The sequence below is a fragment of the Manacus vitellinus genome, unplaced genomic scaffold (assembly GCF_001715985.3).
Source record: "Manacus vitellinus isolate BGI_N305 unplaced genomic scaffold, ASM171598v3 scaffold_2_pilon, whole genome shotgun sequence".
In the NCBI taxonomy this organism is placed as follows: Eukaryota; Metazoa; Chordata; class Aves; order Passeriformes; family Pipridae; genus Manacus; species Manacus vitellinus.
The window spans coordinates 12,647,731-12,671,759 of NW_021940208.1; positions in this window are offsets into that span (position 1 = coordinate 12,647,731).

A 24,029-nucleotide genomic window follows, 5' to 3' on the forward strand; every position below is an offset into this window, starting at 1 on the left:
GATACAGGGTTTGAATTCCTAAACCCTGGACTGTATATGCACTTTTCCCACTGCAGAGTGCTTGGATGCTGGGCTAAAACCATTTTTTCGCCTGTTCTCCCTTCATCCTGGATACTCTTCCACTTCCCCAACTCCACAGCAGCTGTCAGTTTTGTCTCTTGAATGTTGAAACCATAATTTATTCCAATTGACATAATCAGTTCTCTGGGGTATTTACCGAATTTGGCCCCTGCTTCTCTAAAGCCCTTGCTTGTCCTCAGCAGCAGTGCTTTCTTTGCCTTTCTTTTGCCTTGCTCTGAAGTTGATGATGTTGCACTGTAAGGTTGACCTTGACACACTGTTCTCAAATTTTAGAAAAACTACAAAGGTCTCAGCTTCTGTCATTTGAGGCTACAGCAAATGCCTAAAAGGGTGTCTTTTACTGGCACAGACACCGAGGAAAAATGCTTTCTGCTTGTCTGTATTTATTGTCTCAAATGCAAGTAGAGAATACTGCAGTTTCACTATATTGCCATCGGTACAAGTTTTGCAGTAAACCCCTCAATTTTCCCTTAAACTACCCCTCATATATTTTCTTCATCATTACTTTTTTAAAGACACCATTGAGATCCTCTCAGACAGACTCTTATGATGTTACCAGTTGGGACTCTTCTGTTTTATTGCACCATCTCGTAATGTAGGGGCAGAAATACCACTTATTGAGTGGAGGCTCTGCCATCCCATCATACGTTGTAGAACCTACTGAATACCCCTTAACACTGTTTTAATGAAGGGAAAAATACCCAAATGTATTTTGAGTGGTTTGAATTCAGTTCAAGCAGAGAGATAAATCAGAGCTGTGATAAAGCCTGCCAAGTACCAAGGTTTATGGTTCTGGTAGACACCAGCAGGCATTGTTCATTAGCTACGTATGTTTCATCTGAAGGGGAAAAAACAGGAAGAAAGAACATTGTGAATTTGAAAATCAAATCCACTATTGAAGGGTTCTGTACATTTTGTCTCAAGGGTCCACGATTGAGGTCCTTGTAGCAGTTATGTGTTTGAGATGCATCGAGATGCTCTGATGTCCAGGTGAAATTCTTTTGACAAATCCAGACAAATGCACATGAAGAAAGTTAATGAAATGAAATCTCCCACAATAAAATTAAGAAACTTATTAACTCAGCAGCTTTGGGGAAATACTTTCAATCTAGATGGACACCTGATAAGAACCCTATCAAATTTTCATAGATACAATTAATTCCTTCCATTTAGAAACACTTCGATTAGAAGCTTTCAATTAGGTTGCATACTATATCATTAAAGCGCTATTAACGCTCCAAACCACTGGTACTGACATTAAAGATCTAACAAGGAATGAGTAAACAGCTTGATTTGAAATGAAAGCACCTTATCTAAGACAAATCTTTTTGTCAGATGCTGAGGTGAACACTTTCCTGCTTTCTTTTCTTTCTAATGTAGATCATTGATACAGTGGCACATCAAAGTGCTTTGCAGTGTTAGCAGGACCAGCCTGTGGTGAGCCCACCTGCAGGCTGGGGCTGCTGAGCTGTTCTGGGACTCCACTAGCCACCGACTGGTGAGAAGCCTGTGCCAAGGCTGGCCTGGGTTTCCTTGCACAGTGCTTCATCCTGCAGCACAGTGTCACCCTTCCTACCTTGCCAGCACCGTCCTTCGCAAACCTTCCATCTTTTTAGAGGTGCTTGTCAGACACTTCCTATGATCCTTCTTTTAAAAATACAAAAGTGACTCCTCTGATTTCACACCAGCCCTGTGGGCAGAGTTATTCCTCACTGTTGGTCTGTACTTCACCTGTGCATGTGGCATATTACATATTTGGAGTACTCAAAACCATTTTTATTTAATGGATTCCTGCGCTTTTCCTTGCATATAAGGGCACGTAGAAACAAAGACCTCGTCCAAAGAGTAGCTGAAAGGTGTATCTTTTGGAAGCTGATGGAAGTGGTGGTCTTTTCTCAGCTAAAGTAAAGAAAGTTTGAGGAACTGAAAATTCAATATCGTCAAATGGTTTTAAAGCTTATTATTAACCAACTGCATGAATAAGGGGGAAGGGAGCAACAGGCAATAGTCCAAGTAAGTGGTGGCTTGAACAAAATGCTCCACTGGGATGCATTCTGCAGTTTTACAGCTGGGAGGCACTGACTATGCCTAAATCACTGCTGATCACCTGAATAGTTCTTGTCAAATGTGTGGGTTTTAGCTGTGGTAGAGTTAATTTCCTTCACAGTGACTGGCATGGGGCTGTATTTTGGATTTGTACTGAGCACAGGATTGATAATAAAGAGATGTTTTTGTTATTGCTGAGCAGTGCTTACAGAGAGCCAAGGCCTTTTCTGCTTTTTGTACTTGTATACTGGCAAGGGGGCTGGGGGTGGATGGGAGGTTGGGAGGAGACACAACCAGGACAGGTGACCCAATGTGACCGAAAGGATATTCCATATCATATAGCATCATGCTTAGTATATAAAGTGAGAGGAAAAAGGAGGAAGTGGGACACATTCAGAGTGATGGCATTTGTCTTCTCAAATAACCATTATGCATGATGGATCCCTGCTTTCCTGGGGATAGCTGAACACCTGCCTGCCCATGGGAAGCAGTGAAATAATTCCTTGTTTTGCTTTGCTTGCATGTGTGGCTTTTGCTTTCCCTAATAAACTGCCTTTATCTCAGCCTACAAATTCTCTGGCTTTTACCCTTACAATTCTCTCCCCAGTCCTGCAGGTAGGGGACTGAAGGATTGGCTGCCTGGGGCTTGGCTGCTGGCTGGAGTTAAACCACAGTATTGACCTACATAGAAAGCATGGGGATCACAGGAAGCCCCTGGTGCAGCCAGAATTTTTGACATGAATGTACCTGAGCTGACTTTTGGAAGCCTGGATTGCTTGACTGCCTCTGTAAGATCCATCCTGACGCCAGCAGGACTTTGCCAAATGTACTTGGAGGCAACTCCATGCTTGAAATATGGTATTGTTAGTGGCTCAGAAATTGATGGAAGTTCTGCAGTGAATGCCAATGCTGAAATTTGGTATTCTGAATATCTGAACTTATAATGAAACTTTGGAGAAGTTGCTGAATGGACTTTCCAGTAGCTCTTTCAGGGTAACAGATCAAGTGTTTTTAATGAGTTTCGTTTCCATACACCTAGAGATAGCATTCTCCATTCTGGATTAATGACTTATGAAATCATAAGTTTAAATATAGAGGGCATTTTTAATTTACAGGAAGGGAGAAGAGTCTCAACTGTCCCTTAATGATTCTAGTGATTTTTTTATTTCCCTCGACCTCAAAAAACAAAAAGGATTTTTCTTTGAAAAACCTTTTGCTTCCAATGATGAGACTCTGTATGTTGAGTTTCAGCTGTGATTGAATTTGTACTACAGCCAAGTTATAAAACCTCGAAAATAGGATTTATAATAGAAATTCTAAGTGCAATCTTAACTGTAGCAGCCAGCTTGATACTCAATAACACTATTAACATTCTTCAAACCCAATGTTCAGGATGAGTCATACTGTTCTAATTCTTTACATTACCCTTTTCTTTTCTGTAGCGCAGGCCTAGTCTTGTAATTTCTAGTCATATGCCAGTGGATACATTCCTTTAGTTTGGGGGGATAGAGAACACAGCTGATATCAGTGCTATGGAAATAGACAGTGCTTCCAGCAGGGCCATGCCTTCTACATTTATTTATTCAGTTAAATTCAGGCAACTTTCATTAGTCTGAATCATTAACTTGATATTGTGATTGTTATTTGTGTAATGTCTATGTAACCTTCTAGTTCTGATCTATTTCTTAGACAACCATACAGCATTTAAAATTACAATAAATAGAAAGTCTTAAGAAGATGTGAGAGCAAAGATAGGAGAATTGTAACTCCTTCTTTCTACCTGTTCTTTGTAAAAGAGAGATGAAGAATAATTGACATGATGTTCTGCCTTGGTGATGAATACCACATGCACTGTCCACAGCAATGCTGTGCTGCTATAAATGCATAAGGTGATCCTAAAAAGGGAAGATGAGTATCAGGGATGAGAATAATGGTGATGAAGTCACTTTGCTTGTTCTGGTCCTTGCAGCAGAAGATATGGATGACCTTGCTGGCCAGAATATAAAAATTCTGATTTGTGAGAATTATTGAAGTTTTGGAAGTTATATAGATTTCACAAGTGAATAAAACTTAGGTTTTGTGCAAAAAACATAAAGGCAGCTTCTGAAACAGCCAGCAGTTGGAGAGGAGAAGGGCCAAACTGACAGTGTGTCCTAGAGTGGAATTGGTGCATGAAGGAAGGGCTCGAGTCCCCAGATTCCCTCAAGGCAGGTGCTTCCCTCCCTCTTGCCTTTGCTTCCTTGTGCCAGGGAGAGAATGAAATATTTAACTGCATATATGAAGTAGAACTAATTGCTCAGGTGAGATCAAGGGGCTGCCTGGGGCTGTTGGCTGTGCTGTCCTTGCCCCATTAGCAGAGGGTGAAGGGAAAGAGGAGGTGCCAATAATGGGCCAAGCTGTCAGAGGCAGGCACAAAGTACAGGGCAGCTGGACATCCCTCTCCAAAGAAATGTTGATTTATGGGGACTTGCAAAGGTAAATCAGTAAGAGTCTAGAGGAAATCTGGCAGTATGGACATTTAGTTCAGTCCTGCTGTCATTATGGCTAGGCTTCGCGAACGAAGATTTGGGAAAGGCTCTATTCCACATTTGTTACAAGCACGCTAAGGTGGCTAATAAGGCCAATATGATTGCAAAAGGCACAGCAGAAAGACTCCTTAGGTGGTATATTTTGCAAGGCACAATTCTTTCTGTGTTGTCTTTTCTCCTCAAGGGCGATCCTGCGTGCTTTCTCAAAAGCATCAACAGTGTTATAAATGGTGTGTCTCCAGGCCTCCCAATTGGAGGCCAGAGTAGACCAGTTATGTTGATCAATATGGCCAAGGCTGAGATGTTGTTTCAGGGAGTCCTTGTATCTTTTCTTCGGGGCTCCTCTCATGCGGCAGCCAGTGGCAAGTTCACCATAAAGCAAGATCTTAGGGAGGCGGTGGTCCTTCATCCTTGAGACGTGTCCTGCCCAATGCAGCTGTGTTCTCAGCAACACGGCCTCAATACTTGTGACTGCTGCTTGTTCTAGAACAGATGTGTTGGTCCCATAATCTGACCAGTGGATGTTTAGGATTGAACGGAGACAGCGTTGATGGAAGCGTTCTAGGAGACGCAGGTGGTGGCGGTAGATGACCCATGATTCAGATCCATATAAGAGAGTAGACAGCACTATGGCTCTGTAAACACTGATCTTTGTACTTTTCTTCAGGTGTTTATTTTGCCAAACTCTTTTATGAAGCTTTCTGAAGGCACTATATGCCTTTGCTAACCTGTTGTCTATCTCTCCATCAATCTTACCATCTGAGGAGATGAGGCTGCCTAGGTAATTAAACTGCTGGACTGATTTGAGCTCTGATTGGCCAATGGTGATATGGGGATGATGGAAGACTTCCTGAGGTGCAGGTTGATAGAGAACTTCTGTCTTCTTTAAGCTGACTTCCAGCCCAAAGAGCTCAGCAGCATCTGCAAAGCAGGATGTTAAACGCTGCAGAGCTACTTCTGTGTGGGTGACAAGGGCGGCATCATCAGCATAAAGCAGCTCCCGGACAAGATGGTTTAAGGTCTTGGTGTGGGCCTTCAGTCACCTTAGGTTGAATAGGCTTTCATCAGTACAGTATTGAAAGTAGATACCATCCTGATCATTAAGGCCTGCCGTGGCCCTTTGGAGCATCATGCTGAAAAAGACTGTGAATAGAGCTGGTGCAAGAATGCAGCCTTGTTTCACACCATTAGTTATTAGAAAGGGCTCAGAAAGTGCATTGCCATATCTGACTTGGCCGTGCTGATCCTCATGGAGTGAGATGATCATTTTAAAGAACTTGGGGGGACATCCTAAACGTTCCAAAATCTGCCATAGACCTTTTCTGCTCGCAGTATTGAAAGCCTTGGTGAGATCAACAAAGGTTACATAGAGACCTTTATTCTGTTTCCTACACTTCTCTTGCAGTTGTCTGAGAACAAATACCATGTCTGTGGTACTCCTGCTGGTTCTGAAACCACATTGGCTTTCAGGTAGAATTCCTTCTGCTATAGCAGGTATTAATCTGTTCAAAAGTATTCTTGCCAGGATTTTGCCAGCAATGGAGAGCAGAGTAATACCACAGTAATTTGAACAGTCTGATTTAACTCCTTTCTTCTTATACAAAGTGATGATGACTGCATCACGAAGGTCTGATGGTAGTTCACCTAGTTCCCAACAGCTCACCACAAACTCATGAAATTTAGCATGGAGGGCTTGGCTCCCATGTTTCCAGATTTCAGGTGGAATTCCATCAACCCCAGCTGCCTTGCCAATTTTCACCTGCTGTATGGCCTTAAGGGTTTCTCCCAAAGTGGGGGCAATATCCAATTCATTCTTCACCGGTTGTTGTGTGATGGACTGAATTGCTGAGTCTTTAACTACACGGCTGGTACTGAAGAGAGTGTGAAAGTGTTCAGACCATCGATTCAGAATGGAGGTTTTAGCTGTTAGAAGCGTTTGACCATCTGCGCTGAGTAGGGGGCTTTGGACTTGGTATGTAGGCCCGCATGCTGTATTCAAGGCCTCATAGAATTCTCTGTGATCACCCGTATATGCACATAATTGAGTTTCTTCAGCTAGATTGATCCACCACTTGTTCTGGATGTCACGGAATTTCTACTGGAGCTTGCTGCATGCAAGACAAAAGGCCATTTTTCTTGCGTGACAGGAAGGCAGTGCAAGGTGTGCTTGGTGAGCAGTTCTCTTCTTCCTCAACAATTCCTGGATCTCTTGATTGTTTTCATCAAACCAGTCCTTGTTCTTCTTGAAGGAGAACCCTAAGGATTCTTCAGAGGACTGCTGGATGCTGTTTTTAATATGGAGCCAGAGTGTTTCAGGAGAGGGATCTATAGAATCTATAGAATGATTTTGTAGCCTAGTTTGAAGATCCTGCTGTCACATCAGCAGATATCCCCATTCCCTTTTACTGTATTTGTCCTTTTCACAGAGTCACAAACTCACAGAATCAGCTAGGTTAGAAAAGACCTCTGAGACCGTTGAGTCCAACCTTTCACCTAACACCACCTTATCTACTAGACCATGGCACTAGGTGCTACATCCAGTCTCTTCTTAAATACTTCCAGGGATGGCAATGCCACCACCTCCCATTCCAATGCTAAATCACTCTCTTCTTCCTATTGTCTAACCTAAACCTCCCCTGGCACAGCTAAAGACTCTACCCTCTTGTCCTACTGCTGGTTGCCTGGGAGAAGAGACCAACTCCCAGCTGGTTACAACCTCCTTTCAGGGAGTTGTAGAGAGTGATGAGGTCTCCCCTGAACCTCCTTTTCTCCAGGCTGAACAAACAGCAGCTCCCTCAATCGCTCCTGATAGGACTTGTGCTCGAGTCCCTTCACCAGCCTTGTTGCCTTTCTTTGGACACTCTCCAGCACCTCAATGTCCCTCCTAAACTGAGGGACCCAGAGCTGGACACAGTACTCCAGGTGTGGCCTCACCAATGCTGAGTACAGGGGAAGAATCACTTCCCTGGTCCTGCTGGCCACACTGTTCCTGATCCAGGCCAGGATGCCATTGGCCTTCTTGGCCACCTGGGCACACTGCTGGCTCCTGTTCAGCTTCCTGTCAATCCAAACTCCCAGGTCCCTCTCTGTCTGGCTGCTCTCCAGTCAGTCTGTACCCAGCCTGTAGTGCTGCAGGGGGTTGTTGTGACCAAAGTGCAGGACCTGGCACTTGGCCTTGTTGAACCCCATATCACTGGATCTGGCCCACCTATCCAGCCTGTCCAGGTCCCTCTGCAGAGCCCTTCTGCCTTCCAGCAGATTGACACTCCTCCCCAACTTGGTGTCATCTGCAAATTTGCTAATGGTGGACCCAATCCTCTCGTCCAGATCATCAATAAAGATATAAACAGGACTGGGCCCAACAATGATCCCTGGGGGACACCACTAGTGACCGGCTGCCAACTGGATGCAACACCATTCCCCACCACTCTCTGGGTCTGGCCCTCCAGCCAGTTCTTAAAATTTTCCTAAGGAGCAAAATTTCCTTGCAGCCCATGCTGCCTTATCCTGCCATTAAGCAGTTCATATGGATAAAGTGTTCTGCTGATTGCATCTGCTGGTGATGAGCTTCTCCTCCCACCCATGGACTTGCCAGTACCTGGCCTGCATGTGCAGTGCAAATTCAAGTACAGGTGACACTTTGGGCATGCCAAGAGCTGACAACAAGCTGCCTCTGCATCAAAGCAGCATCTGTCTTCAGCAGGGTTTGACTGCTGCTTTTTAAGTCCTTAATTCCCACAAACTATTTCTGACAGATCAGTAAGTGTAAACAAGTAAAGCAAACATCTTGTGAACAGGTTTGTGTTTTCTTTAATGGGACATTTTGCTGTAAATTTTTAGGAGTCTGAAAATTGCAGAAGGTTGAAAGCCACAAGATCGCTTCTGTAAACAGTGAGAGAATAGCCAGGAAATAAAATGTTCATATTCTCTCTGCCTCTTCAAAACTGAGGCATAACTGGTGTTTCAAGTCCTTGTGGAATTGAATTTCTTTTGACATAATCAATTGGGAGATTTTAATTTCTTTCTTTAATAGGTCATATTATCATAATTTAAATTACTGTTCTCCCATAGTTTAAATATACTTCCAAATTTATCCCTGTGATCTTTTCAGCAACTTTTTCAAATCTGAAGTGTCAAGCCCTCTGGGGGAAAGGGGATCGCTAGCATAAAATTTGATTGGTGCAGTAAGATTGCCACTTGAATTTCTATTATACTCTGGTTTTACATGGTCCTGAGTACACATTATTATTAGCTGGTCTTTGGTTTGTTTAAGCCGTGGATCTGAGAGTGTATAAACTGCTGCTTTTAAAATTATGAACATAAGAAAAACTTTACCTTCTACTTTAAAAAATAATCTGTCAGACTTGGAATGACCTGTGATGTTATGATTTGACAGAGAAACAGTCACCACTGAGAAAAACTACTTTTCATATTTTTGGAAAATCTTTGAAAAGTATATGATTAATCAAGATTTCAAAGTCATATTTTAAGTTTCTTGGGTATTTTAGGAAAGGCTTAACCCCTCCCAAACAACCTTCCCCATTTCCTGTGGGGACATTTCTTCTTCCCATGTCTATGACAAATTTTTAACCTTTTGATTGCTCTTAGACAAACTCAGAAGAGGGAGAGGCAGCTCATAGGCCCCTGAGGAGCTCTGCAGAGATGGAGGATTCCCGAGCCAGGGAACCCTGGGCGAGATGTGGGCTAGGGGCAGCCATCACTATCCTTTGGGGTGGTGGGTGGCACATAGGCACTGTGTAGGCAGAGAGATGTGGCTGCTCTGCATGGGGAAAAAACCAAAACAAAGAACACTGGTACTAGGACTTGGTCTGGTTTAACACAGGTGTTAAGGGGAATCTGGAATTCTCTGTTTAGGTGGTGCCAGATCAGCATCTGGCAGGGACCATTGACTCCTGCATGTTTCACATATGTTGAAGTTTCCTGAATGAACCTGACCAATGAAGAATAAACCATACCTGCCTTTTGGAGCCTTATCTCAGCTGAATGTTGGTTTTGAATTGACAGGGTATTCTGGCTGTGCTGAGACTACAAAATGCCTTGTCCTTAGAAGGAAAACAACATGTATAAATTTTAACTATCAGTTTTTGAGGATTAAAACAAAGAACATGAAGATTAAAATTGCATAAGCTATGTCTTCAACAGGAGGGCAACCAGAAGACTTCAGTGTACAGGATAACCACATACCCCTACATTACCCTCTTCCCATCAATGCTGTGTGAGACAAGCTTATACAGGTTCCCAAGTGTTGGTGTATTCACTGCACTTCGTATTGATAAGTGATTAATTTTGGCTTACCACTCTAGTGCAACCACAGAATCTGTCATGTATTTTGGGAGGAAAAGGTCTTTGCTCTGTTTGCAATGGAGTCTGTATGACTGGAGATGGGGTTTACGCAGGAGCAGGCAGGTTTTGCTGCATGTATTTGTTGTTCGGCAGATGTCAAAGTGATTTGGAGATAGTACTAGGTTTTTGGAGAATCACACTTTGGATGAACTGTTGTTTTGGCCTCTTTAAGGAGAAACCATCTTTCTGAGTTGAGTTTCACACTGATTAGCTGTCTTCTTGGCATCAGTCCCCTGGGGCCTGACACAGTGTTAGGGACCACTTTGCAGGGGGGGTAGGGGAGGAGCGATGGATATTTCTTCTCCTTCTGCCAGTGGCTCTTTCCTTCTCCTCTTTGCCTATGACTGTCACAGTGATGGCACCAGAGTTACTGTAACTCACACTCACATATCCTTCTTCAAGTTTCTTGATTATAGGTAGTTAAACATAATTACTGTGGATTTTATAGCACTCTGGGACAAGATAAAGGAGAATGAAAACCAGTGAGGCAAGTGGCTCTTCCTCGCTGTTCAGGGAAGACTTTAAGGTATTTTTTAAAGGATAATTTATGAAAACTCTGATCAGATTATGTAGCTGTTCCTTGCTATCTCAACATTATCCTCCTGAGAACACTACCAATAGGGCTTACCAGTAAATTTCTGAAGATCTCTTAACAGTATTAGTCTTTCTGCATCTGGGGAAAAGTTTTCTGAAGTGAATAAATTTATATTAGTCTGAAATTAATAATAGATTGTTCATTAGAAGAGTTTCTTCAGTTTATCAAAATTATAACATATTGTCACACTCTTCTGCTAACATGGGTGGTTACTTTCAGCTTTCACCACTTCTTTGTGGTTTCCAGCTTTAATAAACTCAACTGGAAGCCACCTGACTGAACTACCCTTTGCTTACTGTATCAAAAATTTTAGTACTTAAGATTTAAAATGGAAATTTTTATTATTGAGAAAATAAAAATGGAGAGAAAAGAAATCACATGTCCCAACAGCAAAGTCCTGGCAGTTTACCTAAAAGAAGAGGGAAGGCACAGAGTTGTCCAGCTGCAGCCACTGTGGCCTGAAAGAGAACACTGCGTCTCATTCAACACTGGCTGAAAGAGAAACTTCCACTCACCTTATCATGGAATGAATCAGGATCCTTCGGCAAGTAACCCATATAGGAAGCACCAGCAAGGGAGAGAGTGAAAGCGAGAGGGAGAAATCTCTGCTGTTCTATGATCTTAAAGCTCTTAATTAAGATGTTTCTGGTGTGTTCTCTAAAAAATGTTTATAATTTATAAGAAGAAAATTCGATTAATTTATTTGTGATTATGAGCCTCATCAAATAACTTACTCTGCATTTGTCTCTGAATACCTCCATGTCATTTAGAAACTCAACTTATTGTTTTATTTATTTCAGTGGGAAGCACCACTAATAATTAAAAAAAGTTGTTCCATCTCTGACAGAAGTCTTTTAGTGGGAGTTTAAGAAAATTATTCAAAAATCACATGATGAATTTATTCCAGTGGGAAAGTGAGAGATTGAATTATTCATTATTAATTCCATGATGCCCTAATACTGCGCAGCACTTTATGCAAAAAAATGAAACCATCAGTTACAAAGAACTAATGCCTCTGAAGAGGTGACATACACATGCAGATGAGCAGAAAGGCACCATGGTGAGCCTCAGGTCTTGTACATATCCCCTTTTTCCTTTTCTTTTTTCTTCTCTCTCTTTCTCTCTCTGACCCTCCCTGGTTTTGAGTCTACACTATTTTGGAATGGACAATTTAGATTGTGATCTAGAAGAAAAGGCTTTGCAAGAGACACGAAGGGATGGAGGAATGCAGAGGTAACAGTGAAGCTGAGATGCAGGACATGCTGTTAGCAGTAGAGGATAATATTAGGAAGACCTGGGAAGGAGTGAAGACAACACAAATCATACAGACAGAAACAGTGTGAAGACTGGACAGCAGGTCATCACCAATATTTTTGCTATCTTTGATGCATAAGTAGGCTCTGTGTGGGACACGGAGCAAAGGATGAGAGGGAAGTCAGAGGCACTGAACAAGCAAGGTACGTTTACCACCTCACAAACAAGAATAATTCAGATCCTTTCTCAGATTTATGCCCTTATTCATGGACCTGTATTCAATAGCCATCAAGTAACAATTCCTGTGAAGGAAAGACAGGCAAATCCCCACTGGGATACCTCCAGTTTGTTTCTAGTGGAGAAAAGCAAAGTGATGGTCCCAGCCCTTCTTTATCAAGAGGAGCTCTGACAGAGGGGAGGGAAAGGGTAACCAGACTGTACAGCAAATATTATCTCAACATTAAAGTGAAATTATTTTCCTGTTTGTAGTCTGATTCCAAACAGGATAACTTAATAGTCTTTTTGTATCAGCCTGTCTTACTGGATTTATTTGTTTTGTGACCTTCGGGATAAATACAACTCAATACTGCACATCGATGTTAAAACATTTCCACAGTGAAGGAGAATAGTGAGTTTATGATGAAGTGATGCTAAACAAGATGAAGTGATGAAAAACAAGGTCACAGTGGCTGTTTTATTCTGTTCTCTATAGGTTCTTGTATTTCACTGACCTGCTAGAGCACCTCAAAATAAAGCAGCAGCACATGGTGAGGCCTCATTAATCTCTGGTGGATGAAGTTTGCTCTGTTTCTCAATCAGTTTGCAGTGTAGAAATTACGGATTTGGGGAATGGGAGAGAAGCTTGTTTGTCTTATTATATATGTCCTGCTGAATGCTAGAAAAGGCAAAGACAAGGGAGTGTGCTTTGCCACAGTTTGCAAAATGATATCGTGAATAATGGCCTCTGCTTCTCATGGGAGTTCATCCACAGCCTCAGATCTGCCTGACCAATGCTCCATCTCCTGCCCAGAGATTCATTATTTTGGTTGAGGGCCACACAAGAGACTCTGTTCTGGAAGGACCTTTGGGGATCAGCACAACCCTAAGCAGATGTTTGGGCACTATGGCAACGGCCGGGCACCTGTGTGTTACTTCTTTATTGACTTGTCTATGGTGACATGCATATGATGAAAGGTATTTGGGCGGCTCAGCAACATGGCATGGCCTGAGGAGGCAGATATGTGTTCTTCCAACTTACATAATAAGGGATGAAAACAGGATAAACTATGACAGGTACTCTTTGGGGTTTGTTTTGTTTTTGGTTGTGTTTTTTTGTTTTCTTTTTTGTATATGTGGGGTATTTTCATTTGTTTGTTTTGGGTTTTTTGTTGATTTTTTGTTTTGTTTTGTTTTGTTTTGATTTGGATTTTCTGTGGGGGGAGGAGGGGTTGGGGTGTCTTGGGGGGGTGGACGGAGGGGCTTTTTTTGTTGTTGATTGTTTTTGTGGTTCCCCCTGCCCCTCAAATACAAGGCCAGTCCCACCTGTTCTGTTTGGTTATTTGTGGCATTATCTCCTTGATAAAACAAGAAATGATGACCATGTCAGAGCCTGCCAGGAATGCAAGGAAATATTCTATCTGCAGTTTACATAAGTCAGCCATCATTGTTCATGATGAAATATGATATGCAAAGTCATATTCCAGAAATGAAGAGGACACTGAAAAAAATAAGTTCTGAGCCTGCATCTAGATAGTATCTCTGTGTAAAGTGGAGCATCAGGGAAAAGGCAGAGCTTGCAGCAGGGACATGGTCTTTCCAAAACAGCTTAGCTATCACACTGGATACCCTGTAGTGTTAAGCCAAGTTTAAGAGTACTCCGATAACAAATCTGCTGTGTATATAGACAGACTTCTGACAAACGTGTCCTTGATCCTGTATGCTGCAGATACCCTCTTTCATTGATGAGGTCTGTGTCTGTCCATCATCTGTCCCCCCCTCACTCCCTCACCCCCAGTTTGCATAGCAAACCTGCTGCAGTTAGTGCAGGTTTCTGTGGAGAGAAGCTTGTAGAAATAAGATAATAAGATTTAGTAGGCATCTCTCTCTTATTAAATTTTATGATTTTTGTTTTAGCACAGGAGTTGAAGAGAATCTGGTGGGGTTTTTTTCCACTGCCAAGGTTGTAATTTGAATTTCTGAGCTACTTGCTGGTCAATAAACTGAGTGTTACTGCAGGCCTCTGCAAAGCAACCTGGGATGCACAGACCTTCAGAGGCAACAGTGCAGGGGCACTGAGAGCCTGGTGCCAGAGAGGCTTGTATGCATCAGCCTGCTGCCATTCCTTGAGAAGATGCAATTATGCAGGGACAAACTACCCTCCAAGAAAACAATCAATCCCAGGAGTTTTTAAACTGATCTTGTTTGAAAAATTGGCTATGCACATGCATATGCTCACTGAAACCAAAAGGATTTCTACATAATTTCTGTCACTACAGGCTAGGGCTTATGGACAGAAAGCAGCGTCTAAAAATATACCCCGACCATATTAATTCCAGATCTTTTATTTTGAGGATTTTAAACTGTTTCTCATGTGCATCCAGTAACAAGCTTTGGAAATTGTCAAGAGATTTCAGGTGGCTATCTGCTCCTCTGGGCTGAGGAAGTCACAACAAATAAGAAGTGATGTTGGCCAGGGAGAAACTGCTGTTCTGAAAAAAGATTTACTAATGTTATGGGTTTGACACAATCTCCATTCACCTATTTCTGGACTCTGTGCTAGCCATTGTCCTCTTTGTTATCATTGCCTGGTGATGACCCCTATTAACCTTCTCAAAACAAAAGTGCCAATACACTGGAGGACATCATCAGGCTGGAAAAACTCTGGTTATGGCATTGATGAAGGACAGTCATGTCTGCGCAAATAAAAGTTTGGATTGGCTGTGCTTCCTATGAGGAAATGAAGAAATGATCATAACTGCCCAATAAGATGGCCTCTTCTCTTGGGGTAAGGGTTGGCTAAGGACACTTCTCACAGATTGCTACAGTGGCATGAAAATTCATGATCTTATGGGAAAAGCAAATAGAGTCACCCTGCTCATGTGTAGTTGAAATAAAAATGCCAGTGAGAAGGCAAACGAGAAAAGATGAGGCTGTAAATGCTGGCACTAGAATTAAGGTAAGTGATCTTGGCTTTGATGTTATAAGATATGACTGGGAACGGGAGAAAAAAAGATATTCCTACTTGTAACCCACACAAGGTACAGGGCTGATGTACCAAAGCACATAATGCTCTCTGAGTTGTTTTGGATGCCCAGTCCCAAGGAAGTTGACTCTGCTTGACACGTGTTTGTCAGGAACATGCCTTGAGCAAAAAGGAAGCATACAGAGTCATGCCAAAAGCCCCTCATGTCCCGGGGGGGAAAACTGGCATCACATTGGAGGATGAGTGTCTCTGCTGGAGCATCTTGCAGACCACCAAGGCTGTCTGTCCTGGAACAACTTTGACAGAGTCCTTGCTGCATGAAAATCCTACAATTCCATGGCTGAAAAGATCAGTAAACCTGTGATCAGTAATGTTAAATGCTGACAAAAGAGCCACAGAAAAGAAAGGGAAACCTAACTCTTCTGCTTTTAATACATTATTTAGGAATGTTGAGATGTACTGTTTCAACCTGTGATGATTACAGAAAGCCTTGCTGAATTATTCCATGGAACTGAATTAAATGAAGTTGAGTTTGCAGTGATGTTACAGCTTATTCCTTCACTGATGTGTCAACACTACATGACTGTTTTTAAAGGGCTCAGAGGAATTCATGGTATGCAAATGCAAGTACTACAGTGAGAATGCTGTTTTTTGCATGTCATGGCTACTGGGAGAGGCATAGATAGCAGCACCACTCACCTTCCATGTGCCTGCAGAATAGCTCTGGGCCTTGGAGCATTGATCTTGCATGGCTTCTTTGCAGTAAAAGCATATTCTTCCCTAAGAAACCAATTTGCTTGCTGGGATGGAAATCACTGTTCAAGGAAGTTTATATTCAATGGAGGACTGCCTCATTTAATAGTCTTTTGTCATTAGGTTTGTGACATTATTGTAGAGACTTTCAGTGCAATGGGCAGATGAAAATACAACTGAGGAGATGTAAGAATTAACACTTTTAATGACATTTTTCATGAGTAAACAGAATTAAATTTTCCAGTGGAAATTATCACTCCAAAGACAATATCAAAGTGGTTGCCTAGGGGTATATGCATCTGTTTTGTCAATCAAGGGCAGAAGGGTTACTATACCTACCTATTTAGTTAATAGTGTTCTTGTTCTTGCCTTCTGATGTGGAGTGTTATATTGAAATTTTATCTGTCCTGGACCAAACTTTGTTGCTATGTTGTGCATCATTAGTGCCAGATCAGCTTTCTGTCACAGTGAAAACTCTCCTATGGCACTGAAGCCCTCTTGAGGCTATGGGATCATGGTAGTAATACCAATGGAGTCATTGTCTGTCTCCTGGAGGGAATGTGGCATGTTCCTTGCCTGCTACCTTATGAGACTGCTTCTCCTTCAGAGCAGCCAGGGAAAGATCATATCAGATGAAGCCAACCTTTTTTTTTAATTAGCTAATTGATTATTTCAAGGAGATGTATCCCTGCACTTAGTCCAGTGTAGATGTATAGGAGAACTGGCTTGTTAGCATTATGAAAGTGGAGATTCTTTTGTCTCCCATTCCTCCCACACCTTTGAACATGCATTTACAAAAGTGTTCCTGTCTTTTCTTTGTCATTTCATATCTGTTCTTTATTCTTTATGATCTGCTTTTGGGTGTGGACATGGTCACAGGCCCGATATGTTCTGTGTCTAGAGCATCTGAGACCCTGCATTGTTTCCCTAACATGAATATATCACAATTGAGTTAATCCCCTGGGATTTGATAAGCACACCAATCAGCAATTTTGTGCAAATTGACACCATACTGATCTATTGTTTCCAGATGTATTCTGGTAGAAAGTTACCTTCCTTAGAGCAAAAGGGAAGAGAAAGAAAGGGGAACCTGTCATTAGTGAAGTTCTGCAGGGCTCCATCTTAAGACCTGTGCTCTTCAACATCTTCATAAATGATTTGGACGCAGGACTGGAAGGGACATTAAGTATGCAGATGACACAAAACTGGGAGGAGCTGTTAACTCCCTTGAAGTCAAGGGAGGCCCTGCAGAGAGGCCTTGACAAATTAGAGAACTGGGCAATCACCAGCCATAGGAAGTTCAACAAGGGAAAGTGTCGGATTCTGCACCTGGGATGGGCAACCCTGGATGTTCACACAGACTGAACAATGAGATGCTGGAAAGCACTGGCATGGAAAAGGACCTGGGGGTCCTGGTCAATGGCAAGTTGAATATGAGTGAGCAGTGCCCTGGCAGCCAGGAGGGCCAACTGTATCCTGGGGGCATCAGGCACAGCATCGCCAGCCCGTTGAGGGAGGAGATTGTCTCACTCTGCTCTGTACTGCCTCACCTTGAATATTGTGTGCAGTTTTGGGTGTCACAATATAAGAAAGATTAAGCTACTGAAAAGTATCCAAAGGAGGGCAACAAAGATGGTGAAGCCATATGAGGAGTGGGTGAGGTAATTTTATCTGTTCAGCCTGGAGGAGACTGAGGAAAGACCTCATCATGGTCTACAACTTCCTCACAAGGGGAAATGGAGGGACAGGCACTGATCTCTTCTCTGTGGTGATCAGTGACAGAACCTGAGGGAATAACATGAAGTTTTGTCAGGAGAGATTTAGGTTAGATATTAGGAAAAGGTTCTTCACCCAGAGGGTGGTTGGGCACTGTAACAGGATCCCCAGGAAAGTGGTCACAGCACCAAACCTGACAGAGTTCAAGAAGCATTTGGACAATACTCCTGGGCACATGGTGTGACTCTTGGAGATGGTCCTGTGCAGGTCTGGGAGTTGGACTCGATGGTCCCCTCCAACTCAGTATATTCTGTGTTTCTGTGATTCTGTGATTTCTTGAGGACTGCTGTCTTCTCAGCTCTGCAAGCACCGACCTCAAAAATCCCCTCAATCCACACACCTCCCTCCAATGCAGCCCTTCCACCATGAGAAGAATGAGATGAATGAGTCCTCATTTTCTAACAGGTGTATTCAGGCAGGTCCCTGAAATGAGCCACCGCTCTGCATCCTTTCCTCTCCTACATGAAACACACCATGGTGCTCAGGGCTGCCTGCATCTACTTTTTCCAGAGTCTGGAGAGGGAAAAGGGTAGAGCATCACCTGGGAAAAGACCTGGCAGAGTCCCATGGAAACTTTGTTTATCCATTACAGGCAGAAGCTGGTAAGCTGCAGAGATGTTATGTCTGGCGGCTGCAGAGAGCATAAAAGAAGCAATGTGATTTCCCTGTTGCAGTACCTGACTGTTCTCCCTGCACTCCTGATTCTCTGCCTCTTCCTGGACATGTCTTTCCTGTAGCTGAACTGGGCAGTGAGGTCTAATGCCCTTCCCTCCCATGGGGTGCAATAGTGCCTAGGGCAGTGCACCTCTGGCAAGCTTCTGGTTGTCCTCAACCCTTACTGATTCCTGTTGTAGAAAAGAAAAACACCTAAAAGCTCAAAGGTATAAAATAAAAGATATTTCCCTCCTTTAAATATAGAGTGATCAACCTACTTATAAAGGTGAAAAACATTGGGTCATTACATCTACGTAAAAGGGCACCGTGTGTGAGGGAGAAGTTGGCAGTGGCAGCTGCCACCCAGCAGAGAGACCGACAGGCAGGTCTTTCTCGGCTCTAAATAGTTTGGGCACAGGTGGTTGCGTCTCTTGCTGGCTCACTGAAACTGCCTAATCTCTACATGAATGTCAGAGCCTTGCTGCTTTTCAAGTGACTGATGGTTCCCTAATGTGAGGTCTGAGAGTGACCCTATGCAAGAGTCTGAAGATACAAGTAAAGAAGGAGCACAGGGAGCCCTGTCAGCTCACTGGGGACAACAAGTGCAGGCAGCTGACAGCTGGAGCTGATGTATGGTGCTTTTGCTCACCTCATGCATTTAGGGAATTATTAAGTAAATGACTGTGGCTGTTGGTGAAATTAGCAGATTTTGCATGGTGCTTTAGTGTTTGGAAGCTCACAGGCTTCCTCCCTCATCACGGTTTGTGGTGGTGAGTTAGAAGGGAGTGGGCAGGGGTTGTGTTACCAGCATCAACAGAGTGGATCCCCCTGGGGACCATATGGCTGTATATAGGGATCACCCCAGGTGAGTAATAAGGGGAGTCATGGGTCTTCAGGTACAAGCATAAAATGAGAGGGTATATGATATTTGGGCTTTTCTCCTTCCTCCACATTTAAAACCAGTAACCTCTGTGTGATGGCATGTTTCCACTGGAAAATGAAGATGCCTTCTGGTGGTGATCGAGCTGAATGCACCAGGAAAAAAAAAAGGGACAAAATGATGCTAGAGCAATGCTTGGCCCAAGAGATGAGAGCCTGGCTCTTTGCTTTACAGAGCAGGAGGATCCAAGCAAGGGTCTGCATGGCTTTGTGGGGGTGTTCAGGCATGGTAGAGGGATTCCTGCACTGAGATCATTACCAGCAGGTAGCAGTCTTTCTGTTTCTTAATTTCTCAATCAGTAAATGCAAAATTGCTTTTGTTTCAACACAAAACTTAGTTGGGAATTTAGAGGGTTTTTTCCTACAAGTATGGAAGAGCTATTCTTTGTACCTGATTACAGGGAAACGTGCGCATCTTCAGGGAGTTTGATATGTTGGAAGTGCAAATATTTATTGTAAAGGCAGGCAACAAATCAGCTTTTAATCAGTTATGAGACCAACTCCTACTTGATGCTTGTGATGTTGAGGTGTTCTGGTATCTTCTCATGACATGTCAAGGTAAATGCTAGACCCCATTTTTCCCTTTAGTGGCAGCAACCAATCTCCCATACCTCCCATTCGCTGAGAATGGGACTATCTGCAATGTGCTGGGGCAATGCAGGCGTGAGTGTCGACAAAGGTGGCCAGATAATTTCAAATTCATTAGTTTTGGTTATTGGTTTGGTTTGGTTTGTTTGTTTTTGAAATTTTTTTCCCCAAATGTGGCCTTTCCAAAGACTTTCAAAAGAGGTCTTCCCTCAGTTCATGAGGGTCTCTGAGCACCCTTCTTCTCTTACTTTTTCTTAGTTTCCTATGCTTGCTTCAGTCTCCACCTCTAATTTTGTCTCCTGTGGCACCCTCCTTCCACTGCCCTGGGCTGCACTGACAGGCAGGGTGTCTTCCTAGCTCCCTGCCTTGGGAAAGCTGCATACTGCTGCCTGAGCATGCTGCCACAGGAGCAACTTTAACTGCTCCTTATTTCAACCTGTCTTGCATATTTAATTGCTTTTACTAGCACCAAAATTAATGGAGGGTCTCTGGTGGCCAGTCCCTGTTGAGCAGAGACAACCGTCAGCCAAACCTTTGCCTCCGCCCCTTGGTGACCTGGTAACTGCTAAGAGTGTTTAATGCTCATGGGCTGCCTAACTGACAAAGGACTGTGTGGCATTCCTTCTGAAATAATTAAAAAAATAATTATATTTTTTTCTGCTTTCATTCTTTGACTACTCATAAAATCAGAAATGTTTCCTAAAAGGCAAAGTATGAAGGGTTTTTATGGAGGGGGAACAGAGCTGCTGTTTTCAGCGTGAACAGACTATGAGGTTTCTAAATGCTCTGAAAGTATGTCTGTCTTCAGGTTTCATAGAAGTACGCAAAAGTTACTGTAGGGATAGGTGCAATCACGCAAGAGTTTGTAATGGAAAGCGAGAACTTTCTCTGCTTGAAAAAACTGAAAAATGCCTTTTCAAATGGATTAGATTTTTTTTCCTTCCTTCAGCATTTTGGAGAAGGTTGCAGGGAAAAACTATGATCAAGCTCTCTCTCTCTGCGGTATGCAGAGAGATAACATGTTTGCAGACATGTACAAGGTCTTCTTGGGTCAGAGAATGTGGGGGAGGAGAAACAGAGAGGATAAAGGGGGCCCTGAGGGGGCAGGAACTCCCTTTTTGCCCCTGAAGGTCCGATGCAAACTGCATTGTAAAAAAGTAGTCATTGCATCTGAAATAAACCTTTTTTTTTAATTCTTCCACTGCCTTGGCGTTCTTGGGAAGAATACATGTGTATGTTTACCTTACAGTGGCCCTTCGTGCTTCCCCCCTCCAAAAAAAAAAAAGACTGCCAGGACTATTGCCTTTTAATTTTAATTTAGAAATCTCGATTAACTTCCTGGTTATTGATAACTATTTGGAACAAAAATGTGTTTTCAGTTCTTGATGCTCAAATCTGGTTTTAAGTTTAAGACTTTTCAAGTTTTCAAACAAAGCCCAAAGATGCCATGGAAAATTGGAGAAAAATATACCTCTATCAACTACTTCACGAAAGACAACTTCCCCATGTTGACCACAGAGCTACAAATAACTGTAAGGATAGAAAACTGTACCGTAATATTTTAAGGCTCACATGCAAACTATGTAGAACAAGGCTACGCCATATTCTTCTCAATTTCTAAAAATATATAGTTATTAATAACTCTCCCTGCATTTGGCCCCACTCCCAAAGAGCATATATGATGTTTATCATTTTATCCAAAGTCTAGTCATGTTATTGCCCAAGGCTAGGATCTAAGTTATAAATAATTAAGATTTTTAAAGGTTTTGAATTGGCTTGAAATTTGGTAAATAATCTAACCATCACTTTGTTAAAAATGCTTTATTTGTTTTTGGTCTAGGTCTGTTCATCTCCTACATACTGTTATCTAAATCAATTGAAGTGGTTCCCTAAGGAAGTAAAAAAATCTCAGCTGTGATTCCATTAGCAAGAATATATCCATCGCAGACAACATTTGCAGTTCTGTATATAGAGTTTTTAGGCTCTGATTTATTTGTAAGACCTTAGGAAGTAACTCAGTCATCATTTGTAGCTTTGTTAAGATCTCTGGCTAGCGCAGCATTTAGCTTAAGTACTACATCTTACGTTGACATAACTAGGCTAGCATTTCAGGCATAGGAGCAGCTACTTGCCCTAGTTTTGTGCTTGAAGTACACCATAAGCACAAGAATGATTCTTAAGTGGGTTTAACAGACCCTATTGAAAGTTTGATTTGATCTAAGTTGGTAGTTTGGAAGTACTTGTGGTATCTACCCAGGTTATTCCTGCTTCAAGGTACATACACCTTGTGCTTAATGAATAGAAAATTAATGGGCAACACCAAGCATTCCTCTTGATATAAGAGGAAGATAGAGGGCTTTGCCATGGTGCACGACTGCAGATAAGATGAAGGACAAAGGACAAATAACAAAAGTTTAAAAAAGAACAGCAAAATGAATAAGGAATGTAATACTTCAGAGGCTTTCCAACTACAGAGACTTTTAAAAGGTAATGGAAACTTACAAAGAGAAAGGTTATATGTTGGGCAAATGTAAAATATTCATACCATCTTCAGAAAGAACTGGGTGACCTTGAGGACTGCAGTAATTGAAAGGGGCTGAAATTTAATGGTACAAAATGAAAGGTCAGGTACTCGCTAACTAATAACAAAACTTTTATTACAAATTGGGATCTTGTCATCTGTAAATGACAGAGGAGGAAGAGCTTCTGCAGGCACTAGTAGATCAGAGTGGCTGTAAGTATCCCAAATTATGTGTCTATGAAAAGACTGTTCAACTAGGCTAGCTGTCTGCAGTGTTGGTAGGAAAATATCAATGCCATTACATAAGGAATGCTAGAAATACTGATCCCAGCACTAGCATCCCAGGCTACATCAGGCAAAGTGTTGCCAGTAGGTATGGGAAGGTGATCTTTCCCTCCTGAAACACTAAATTCCATTTAAATGTGAATAGAAACTTTTTTTACTGTGATGGTAACTGGGCCTTGAAACAGATTGCCCAGAGAGGTTATGGAGTCTTCATCCTTGGAGATATTCAAAATCAACCCAGGCATCACTTTGAGCAACCTAGTCTAGGTGACCTTGCTTTGAGCAGGGGATTGGACTAGATGATCGCCAGAAGGGTACGCCCACCTCAGTTATCTCTGCTTGTGTGATTGATAGGAGATAGATTCAGAGTGCAGAGAGGGGTCACAGGGAAGAGATGGGACCTTGAGTGCCAATCCCGCTTGATAGGCTGAAACGTCTATCTAAAAAACATATGCAGTGTAGGGAGGGGGATGTAAGCACCACAGAGAGAGGGGAACTATTTATTGCAAAAGGCCATGGTCACACAATAACAACTGGGTTTGTGCTTGCTATAAATAACTGGAAAGTTGAAGTCAAAAGGGGTCATTTAGACATCAGAGTAATCACATTTGCTAACAACCTTCCAGACAGCAGAGACAAAAAAAAAAAGGTAGCAAAATTGTTAGATTTTTTTAAACAGCTGCTAGAAATCATTGGAAAAGAAATATTATGATGCAATATCTCCATGAAGATGGAGTCCTTCCATTCAAAACGTTCAAATATAGAGGTCCCATTTGGACTACTCCAGTTTCTGTCTCCTTGAGGAAAAAATGAGCTCTAATAGGTAAAGTTGTTGATCTCTGCAACTCACATCTGTATGATAAATAGAATTATGAGGATGAAGAGAGAATAAGGAACTCAAATGCATAAGAACACCTTCTGTAGTGAAACTGTTTGAGCCATGATAGAGATTTAAGCAAAATCAGTCAGATAGTAACGTTGCTGTTACAGTGGAACTCAATAGGGTCAGAGACCTGGAGACATTGCTTTGAAAATATAAAATGTTTAGTTCTCCCTTAAATTGAGCCTTTCTTATCTTTCTTTGGAGTCCCATTTAACACATTAGAATGCAAGAAGTATGTTATGAGGATAAGCTACAGTTTGGGGTTTTTTTCTCTGTACTGTTGCCTGGCTCTAGAAAGAGTTTTCTAGAACTTCTTCTTTCACATTCTCCCAGAAAATTCAGTTTGCTTCCAAAACTCCAAGTCAAATGGACCAAAATGCATTTGGATAACTTGTCCTTTGAGGATACATCTGCAGTTCCACAATGTACAGATCGTTCAAGCTATGTCGACAATTGGACATGAGAGAAATCCTATGAAATTGGTAACAATTATACTTAATTATTAATTCCAATTACTTTCTTCACAATAGATAATTACTATAATTTATATTGAAACATCT